Source organism: Maylandia zebra, linkage group LG9, assembly GCF_041146795.1.
Source record: "Maylandia zebra isolate NMK-2024a linkage group LG9, Mzebra_GT3a, whole genome shotgun sequence".
In the NCBI taxonomy this organism is placed as follows: Eukaryota; Metazoa; Chordata; class Actinopteri; order Cichliformes; family Cichlidae; genus Maylandia; species Maylandia zebra.
In genome coordinates this window covers 33,180,699-33,190,361 of record NC_135175.1, presented here as the reverse complement: position 1 = coordinate 33,190,361, position 9,663 = coordinate 33,180,699, and the positions used below count along the sequence as shown (strand labels likewise).

Here is a 9,663-nt window from a genome sequence, read left to right as displayed (position 1 = left end):
GTCTGATCTACTAAAAATCCTCAACTGCATGTTTGCTCAAGTAAATAGTCTTAATTGTTTGAACAACCAGTAATCCTTAATTTGCAAATGCCAAATCTGGATTTTGTCTGTGTAATTCACTTTTATCTTAGGTTTTTTATTCGTATTTTTTGCTTTTCTTTTTTTCTACTCTTGTGTCCGTTTTAATCACTTATTATTGCTGCTGTGACAAGTGAATTTACCTAAGAAGAATCATGAAGTCCTTATTTTATCTTATCTGAGCCTCACCATGCAGCCTACCATGCAGAGTTCACATTAAGTACATAAAATGAAATCTAAAATTAAAAAGTAACCAGTTTCAAACCAGTTATTTGGAATAGTGTGCAGAGTGTTTTGAGTAACATTGAATGTTCAAAAACACCAAAGTTCCTATAGTCTCACTTGACAGCTGGGTTGTAGTGTCTGATAACACATAACATCTTGAGGTCTCAATGTGGACTTTGAGTACATTTGCTAGCCAAGGCTAAATACTGAGAGGGTCAAAAATGAAGGGTCAAGAACATCTGACTGTACGTAAGGGTAGCAAAAGTGATAGACTGAGGTTGTGCCAAATATGTTAAAGTTAGGGTGATTTCTTAGAGAATGGTACCACATGGGTGCCGTCTGCAGGTTATAAAAGAGAGTTATGTTCATACTTTCTTTTGAGATTATTTTTACAATTTGACTTTCAGAACTCCCTGGGTTGTGCGCAATCTGTGATGGGCTTGTTTGGAATAAATCCTCCTTTATTCAAATAACACTTTCTCAGGCACTTCACAGAAGAAGAATCCTCACATAAGCATGTGCTACCATTTTGAACCAATGTACACATTTACCATCACTAACCCAACTAGGACCTACATTGGATGCCCACCCATATGGATTTGATGTTAGAAACGCAAGTGGGTCCCATATATACTAAACAATCTTGAGCCCATGTAAAATATATGCCCATATTAATTTAACACAACCCATTTGGGGCCCACATAGACATGTTTTCAGGGTCTGACTTGCATTTTCCCATGTGTGACACATATAGTTTGACCAGGTGGGCCCCACCTATGTCATCAGTACCAAAAAATATATACCGATTACCTCACTTTGCCCCACCTGGGGCACACAGCAAATGCTTTTCTTTAAATGACTGTGTTTGCCCATGTCTAACCCAGGTGAAAAACCCAAGTGGGTCCTACGTGTGTTTCCCATTTTGAAACAAGTGAAGTGTTTCCCATGTTTGACCCAGCCAGGACCTACTATATGTTTCCACTCGGTTTTGCCCATATGGCTTTAATGTGAGAAACCTAAGTGGGTCCCATATATACTAAACAATCTTGAGCCCACATAAAATATATGCCCATATTAACTTAACATAACCCATATGGGGCCCACATAGACATGTTTTCAGGGTCTGACTTGCATTTGCCCATGTGTGACCCATATAGTTTGGCCAGGTAGGCCCCACCTGTGTCATCAGTACTAAAAAATATATACTGATTACCTAACTTTGCCCCACCTGGGGCCCACATAGACATGTTTCAGGGTCTGACTTGCATTTGCCCATGTGCGACCCATATAGTTTGACCAGGTGGGCCCCACCTATGTCATCAGTGCTAAAAAAATATATTGATTACCTCACTTTGCCCCACCTGGGGCCCACATAGACATGTTTTCAGGGTCTGACTTGCATTTGCCCATGTGCGACCCATTTAGTTTGACCAGGTGGGGCCCACCTGTGTCATCGATACTAAAACATATATTGATTACCTAACTTTGCCCCACCTGGGGCACACAACAACAGCCTATCCTTAAATGACTGTGTTTGCCCATGTCTATCCCAGGTGGAAAACCCAAGTGGGTCCTACATGTGTTTCCCATTTTGGACCAAGTTAAGTGTTTCCCATGTTTGACCCAGCTAGGACCTACTAAAAGTGCTCACTTGGGATGGCCCATATGGGTTTAATGTGAAGAACCCAAGTAGGCCCCATACAAAAAGCCCAGTTTGAGCCCACGCCCACATGGTACCCATCCAGCCCGAGCAAAAACCAGGTGGGGCCCATATATACATGTTGGCTGGGTAACTGGCTGCAGGTATGATTGAAAGTTTGACAACACCGACGTTGATGCGTCTGTGATTTATTAGTGATCGCTCACGTGTGCACGTGCATGTAGGTGAACGCTCGCGGCATGACGTCACACAGCTCAGTTCCTTTCTGCTTTGATGTCACAGTACGTGCCTTTGATCTTGCAGCACGTGACCTCCACTCGAGTCTATAAATAGGGGTGAAACAGCGGGACCTGAATCTTGCATTTTGCATTTTAGTTGTCGTGCGTTAAATGTACAGACCGCGATCTTCCCTTTCTGAAAGCTTTCTGAAAACGGATTTCCAAAGTAATTGTAGCGAAACTAAGTCATTGACAATGTCTTTATTCAATATTAGAATCCCTACCCGCATTACTTCAGAGGCGATTTCACCTGCTATCAGCGGGTGTTTCGATAGGCTCTCTGGATTACAGTGGCGCTTGATAGAAAATGGGATCTGGGACTCTGATGTCCAAGTAGCACTGGCTGATATGATTACTGATGTCATTCAGTCAGTTAGTGCAAGCACCATAAAAACGTTACTTCTAGGAGGTCAGGACCAATTAAATGATGCATCCCAGACATACCTTAGGTTAGCCGTGACAAAAATAAGCCCCGTATTGGGAGACTCTCTCTCAACCAGCTTTGCTGCTGCTCTTCATGTCACCCATGAGGAGTGTGAAAGCGCTGTGGCGCTGACACAGATGATTGAGGAGGAGATCTCAAATAAAGTCAACTCGGGTTGGGTTCTAGTCCCAGAAAACCCGGATTCTATTTATGTCACCAGAAAAATAACAAACATAAAAAACCTCAGATGCATGGTTTCTCATGCTTTCTCATGTCTGAAGAAATATAAAGGTAAGCTGAGCGGCCTGTGCATGAGGGGGGCTTTACCCACTTCCTTTAGTTCAAGTGATGAGAGTCTTGAATCCAAGCTCTCTGAGATGGGAACAATTAAAGAAATAAGTATGGCTCTCATGAGGTGGAGTACAGACAGAGAGATAAGTAAAGATGACCAGGACTGTCACATAGAACTGCAACCTGTGGAGGAAAAAGAAAGTGATGAGTTTGCAGAAGCTGAGGAGAAAGCTCAAAGGGATGTTGAAACAATCCTCAACAATCTGAATTATTTACATGATGAAGATCATGCAGATAAAGCTGCAGTTGACATTGTAAATGTGTTAATTGCAAACATTCAGTATCCTGATGCAGAAGATATCACATTAAGTGAGAAGTGTAGCTCACCCAAGCCTGCTTTTGACGTGGACCTGGTGATCAAAAAGGTGAAAGACTTTTTTGCATCATGCGCCCTAATTATAAAACCAGATGAAGTAAAACAACACTTCTTCAGGTTTGCTAAAATAGAATTTGAAAAAATGAACAGTGAGCTGAAAGATCATTTGAAGAAAAGCAAAGGATTTTTGACCTTTCAGAGACAACAGGCAACCTCCCCTGAGAGTGAAAGAGCTGACTCCAGGAAAAGCGAACACATGAATCCCTCAGAAGTTCCCAGAAAATCACCAACCTTAGAAACCACAGTTAAAAGTTCTTCTCCGCTCAACTTCAGTCAATTTATGCCACTTATGAATAGGCTGTTTAGTAAATTAACCCAGGCAGGAAACCTTGACCTGACAAGTAAGGAGATGTTTTCAAGGGAGTTGACAGAAAATGTGTACGACCATGTCGAGTCAACATATCCAGCCCCCACGATGCAAATGGGTAAAAGTCTCTCAGAGTCTGACTTCTCTAAGACTTCACAGGGTAACTGTAATGTACCCTCTGCTCCTGAGGTGCCATATGTGCTCGTAGAAGATTCAGTGGAAAGGTTCTTACAAAACCTTCTTTTCTGGTTGGAGAATGAAACTTTAACCCAAACTATTATAAATGACAAAATTTCTGGTGCCGTGGAAGATATAGTAAGAGTGCTGACCCCATCAAAGGAAGAAGTTATGATTGGAGCAGATGCTGGTGAAACAAGCGACAGACTGTTTACATCACAGTCAAGTCCAGTTACTGATCTCACCAATCAGCCAGTTTGTGTGAGTGCAGAAGACCCGGACCTGGTTTCAAATACAAGCAGTGATCAGGCATCAGTCTCTGACACTGACCCCACAGAGGGTCAAAGTCAGCCAGCAACCTCTGAAAACCCAGAGGAAGAGCTGTCAGAAACATCAGTGTCAATTCACGCTAAGCTCATTGCCAATCAATTTAGTACTCTTCTAGCCACAAGAATCGCACAAAATTTGCACAAAAATACCAGAAATCTTCTGGATCCAAAAAAATTAGACTTGGCTATCAACCATCTGATAGATTTGGTACTTTCTGAAGTGAGATGCACAGAAAACCTGGAAATTCTTAAAATGAACAGGGTTGAATTAGTCAAGGCCACAGCTGAAGGTCTTATCAAGGAGTTTGGATCTGCAGACAAGTTCTTCGATGTAATGTTGTCAGAAGATTCATCTTTTGACGACACTATTCTGAAGCACCTAGCAATGAATATTGGTGATCAGGCATTAGTGTCTCACTCTGAACCCACAGAGGGTCAAAGTCAGCCAGCAGCCTCTGAAAACCCAGAGGAAGAGCTGTCAGAAACATCAGTGTCAATTCATGCTAAGCTCATTGCCAATCAATTTAGTACTCTTCTAGCCACAAGAATCGCACAAAATTTGCAAAAAAATACCAGAAATCTTCTGGATCCAGAAAAATTAGAGTTAGTTATCAACCATCTGACAGATTTGGTACTTTCTGAAATGAGATGCACCGAATCCCTGGAAATTCTTAAAATGAACAGGGTTGAATTAGTCAAGGCCACAGCTGAAGGTCTTATCAAGGAGTTTGGATCTGCAGACAAGCTCTTCGATGTAATGTTGTCAGAAGATTCATCTTTTGACGACACTATTCTGAAGCACCTAGCAATGAATATTGGTGATCAGGCATTAGTGTCTCACTCTGAACCCACAGAGGGTCAAAGTCAGCCAGCAACCTCTGAAAACCCAGAGGAAGAGCTGTCAGAAACATCAGTGTCAATTCATGCTAAACTTGTTGCCAATCAATTTAGTACTCTTCTAGCCACAAGAATCGCACAAAATTTGCACAAAAATACCAGAAATCTTCTGGATCCAAAAAAATTAGACTTGGCTATAAACCATCTGATAGATTTGGTACTTTCTGAAGTGAGATGCACCGAATCCCTGGAAATTCTTAAAATTAACAGGGTTGAATTAGTCAAGGCCACAGCTGAAGGTCTTATCAAGGAGTTTGGATCTGCAGACAAGTTCTTCGATGTAATGTTGTCAGAAGATTCATCTTTTGACGACACTATTCTGAAGCACCTAGCAATGAATATTGGTGATCAGGCATTAGTGTCTCACTCTGAACCCACAGAGGGTCAAAGTCAGCCAGCAACCTCTGAAAACCCAGAGGAAGAGCTGTCAGAAACATCAGTGTCAATTCATGCTAAGCTCATTGCCAATATATTTAGTACTCTTCTAGCCACAAGTATCGCACAAAATTTGCAAAAAAATACCAGAAATCTTCTGGACCCAGAAAAATTAGAGTTAGTTATCAACCATCTGACAGATTTGGTACTTTCTGAAATGAGATGCACCGAATCCCTGGAAATTCTTAAAATGAACAGGGTTGAATTAGTCAAGGCCACAGCTGAAGGTCTTATCAAGGAGTTTGGATCTGCAGACAAGTTCTTCGATGTAATGTTGTCAGAAGATTCATCTTTTGACGACACTATTCTGAAGCACCTAGCAATGAATATTGGTGATCAGGCATTAGTGTCTCACTCTGGACCCACAGAGGGTCAAAGTCAGCCAGCAACCTCTGAAAACCCAGAGGAAGAACTGTCAGAAACATCAGTGTCACCTGATGATTGGCTAATTTCAAATCAATTTAGCGTTTCTCTGGTCATGAGAATAAAACACAAATTGCACAAAAATGCCAGAAATCTTCTGGATCGAGGAAAAATAGACTTAGTTGTCAACCATCTGACAGATTTGGTACTTTCTGAAGATAGATGCACCGAATACCTAAAAATTCTTAATAATAACATGAATAAATTAGTCAAGGCCACAGCTAAAGGCCTTATCGAGGAGTTTGGATCTGCAGACAAGTTCTTCAATGTAATGATATCAGAAGATTCATCTTTTGACGACACTATTCTGATGCACATAGCAATGAATCTCGGTGGCTTCGTGAATCCTCCAAAGAAATCCAAACTTGCCAGGTTTTTTTCAGCAGTGTTAAAAGCTTTGAAGAAGCCGTTCAGCTGCTGCTTTAAAGGCAGTACTGATGACTAAATTGTCATCTTGATTTTTTTCAAATACCTCTTTTAAAATCTTAAAGCAGTCTGGCCTCAGAGTTAACATCTGAGGTATATTTTATTTTAAAACTATTTCATTCGACTTTAATTAGACTGAGAAATATTCTTCATCGTGTCTCCTCGTATTATCGTTACCATCACCCCCCACCGGCCGAGGCAGATGGCCGTCCCTTCTGAGCCTGGTTCTGCCGGAGGTTTCTGCCTGTTACAGGTAGTTTTTCCTCCCCACTGTCGCCAAGTGCTTGCTCATAAGGGATTATTAATATTTGGGGTTTTCTTGCTGCTACTGTAGGGTCTCTATCTTACAGTATAAAGCAACTTGAGGAGACGGTTGTGATTCGATGCTATATTACAAATATTAAATTCAGCTGAATCTTAAAAACATGTAATATAGCATCACATCACCATCAAATCAAGAACTGAAAAATAAAACAAAATAAAAAACCAAACCTACATTGAAAACTGTTTGTGATTTGTCTTGTGCTTTCAAAATATATTGTCAAATATGAAAAGCTGCATTTGTATGCTCTGGTCATTAGTGCTGGTATTTTAATGTAAGCAAACACAAGGAACATACACCGATGTGTAAGTGCTACAGATCAGCGGTCCCCAACCCCCGGGCCTCGGACCAGTACCGGTCCGTGAGTCGTTTGGTACCGGGCCGCGAGAGTAGAGTCTCAGGTGTGAAATGTATGGTTTTCAAGGTTTTTATCGGTTTTCAGCGTTATTTTGTTATCGTTTTGGTCGTTAACTCGGTTTTCCTGGGTCTTTTCACATGTGTTATGAATAAATCTTCTTTTTTTCGGTACCGGTACTAGTTTTATTTTGTTGTATTTATCCGTGACACCTTAAAGGCCGGTCCGTGAAAATATTGTCGGGCATAAACCGGTCCGTGGCGCAAAAAAGGTTGGAGACCGCTGCTACAGATGAAGATGCAAAGAAACCATGAAATAATTAATGAAATAGTGAAGTTTATGAATAAAATAAACAACTGTAGCACCGTCTCAGTCTCGTCGAATCGCCCCTCTGCTTCTTCCATTCTAGCATCAACTCTTCTTAACCCTCGTCTAATATGTGCATATTGTTTGTTGTTGTGTTTCCTAAAGTCACGAAGCTCTTTCGGGATGTTCAGGAGGCTGGGCTCGTCTGCATCCATGCCCTCTGTGGCTAACCTTAGCTCGGGAGAGTAGCTCCTATCCACATGGCTTTTCTCTGTCTGCTCTTCTGTCTGAGTTGTGCCTCTCAAACTTCTTGTGACTATCCCCGTTTCCATATTTAAAAGCAATCTCACCTATTGTCAGAAAGATTACCGTATCTTATTATAAGAGAAATTTCTCCCACTTCCTGGTGTCTGGAGTCTCTAAAGTAAGCAAATGTGGTAAAGGGTGTGGGTGATTCTGGGATTGATGCAGGAGGGCGACAGAAATAAAAAGTAAAATATTAAATTTTTGCTGTTATTGACTTTGCTTTACAATATCAAACACTGAGCCAGATGCACAATAGTCATGTACATCACACGTAAACACATGAATGTAAAAAACACAGAGGTTAGGCCATCAAAGTGTGTGTAAAAGAAGTGTTTTTATGTCTGTCTTGCAGTTTCTGTTCCTGTCCGAGGTTTGCAGTGGAGAGCTCAGACCACACAGGACCGCCTCACCCTCAGAACATCTCCACCACCCTGTCCACTGTTAAGAGGTCAGACTCTTAATTTGTCTGTTAAACCGATGCGGTTTCTCTTTCAGTCAGACCTCCAGGGCTCAAGCTCTCGCTCCCAGCTAATTGCAGACTCGTATGGCTCTGAATGACTTCTGATCTCCTCTGGGGAAAAAGGGGAGTGTAGCTGACGCTGAAATGTTTGTGTGGGTTGCCATGACAACACCAAAGTGAATCGGAGATCGTTATTGTTTTCTATTTGTTTTCTTTATTTGCTTCTCATGCTTGTGTACATTTGCAGTAGGAAAGGTAATCTATGAATCCAGTGATATATCCTGCTTATAAGAAATGTTTCTGTTAAAATATTATTGTGAAGTAGTCACTTCCTGTGAGTTGCGGGAACCGGAAGTTGTGCGCGGGAGAGACAAGACAGAACGCTAACACGGCGGACTTTTCAGAATATACAACTTTTCTACTGCTGGTTTTACAAGGCGTACACGGTAAAAAATCATTATGCTGTTATTTGTTTAACACTTGTGCACCTTGTGAAAGGAAATAAGTGGCTGAGATGAATATCATATGTGCTATCGATATTATTTTACTTGTTTCTAGTTTTCACGGTGCTCCATGATTGTGAGAGGAATAAAAGAATTGTGGACATCAGTACGAAGCGTGGATTCTTTCGACCAGAGTAGAAACAGTGAAAACGTGTCCCAATCCATCTGGAGGCTTCGGTGTGCAAAGCTCTTCTCATCCTGCAGCAAGCTACAGGTCTCGGTTTGCAAACGCGCTTCCCCTCCTGCAGCAAGCTACAGGCTTCGGTGTGCAAAGCTCTTCTCATCCTGCAGCAAGCTACAGGTCTCGGTTGCTTCTCATCCTGCAGCGAGCTACAGGCTTCAGTGGACACGTTGCTTTGCATTTTGTGACAACCAATCGGGAGCTGCAGATTCAGCGGACACTCCAAGAAGCGGTTTCAGGCTAAAGCGTGAGTCCTCAGGCTATATTGCGCAGTTATTATGCCTCATGAGTTGATGGATAGAACATGAGCTACAAATTTGCTGTAATGGACAAGGAATTAATAGTGTTCAAATTTCGGATTGTGTAAAAAAAACAAACAAACAAACAAACAAACAAACAAAAAAAGGAAAAAAAAAGAAAAGAAAAAAAAAAGGACAATCTGTTGAAGTTCTGGAAATTATTGTTGTTTTCTTACCTGTTGCTTGCAAGCTTCATGAAGGCTGAAACTGAAAATTTATTTGCTGTCATACGTAAGAATCTAAGCTAAGGTTCCTTTGTGTTAATTTTAATAATTCTCCGCCTATTACATCCATTCTTGTAATTACCTTAGTTATCTTGTCCTCTTCATAAGATACCCCCTTTAAAGTCTGAAAATGTCTAAAGATGGTCATAGTCACCCTGATGTTATGTCAGAAGTACAAGATGCAGGGGATTTGGAAGAGGAAAAAAGTGTAGTGTCTGAGAAATCTGAGACAAAAGCAAGAAAATCCTCTCGTGAAAGGCGATTAACGCCAAAAATGCAGGAACTGAAAGATCAAGAGTTAACTCAAAAGGAGAAGAGGTT

At 41.3% G+C, this 9,663-nt stretch overlaps 1 long non-coding RNA gene across 1 annotated transcript; it reads left to right on the top strand.

Moving 5' to 3' along the window:
• Nucleotides 1–8,327: 8,327 nt before the first annotated feature.
• LOC143420399 (uncharacterized) lies at nucleotides 8,328–9,202 on the top strand. The gene is made up of 3 exons (XR_013100209.1): nucleotides 8,328–8,581; nucleotides 8,694–8,852; nucleotides 8,940–9,202. It is a non-coding gene; the product is annotated as an uncharacterized LOC143420399 (long non-coding RNA).
• Nucleotides 9,203–9,663: the final 461 nt, after the last annotated feature.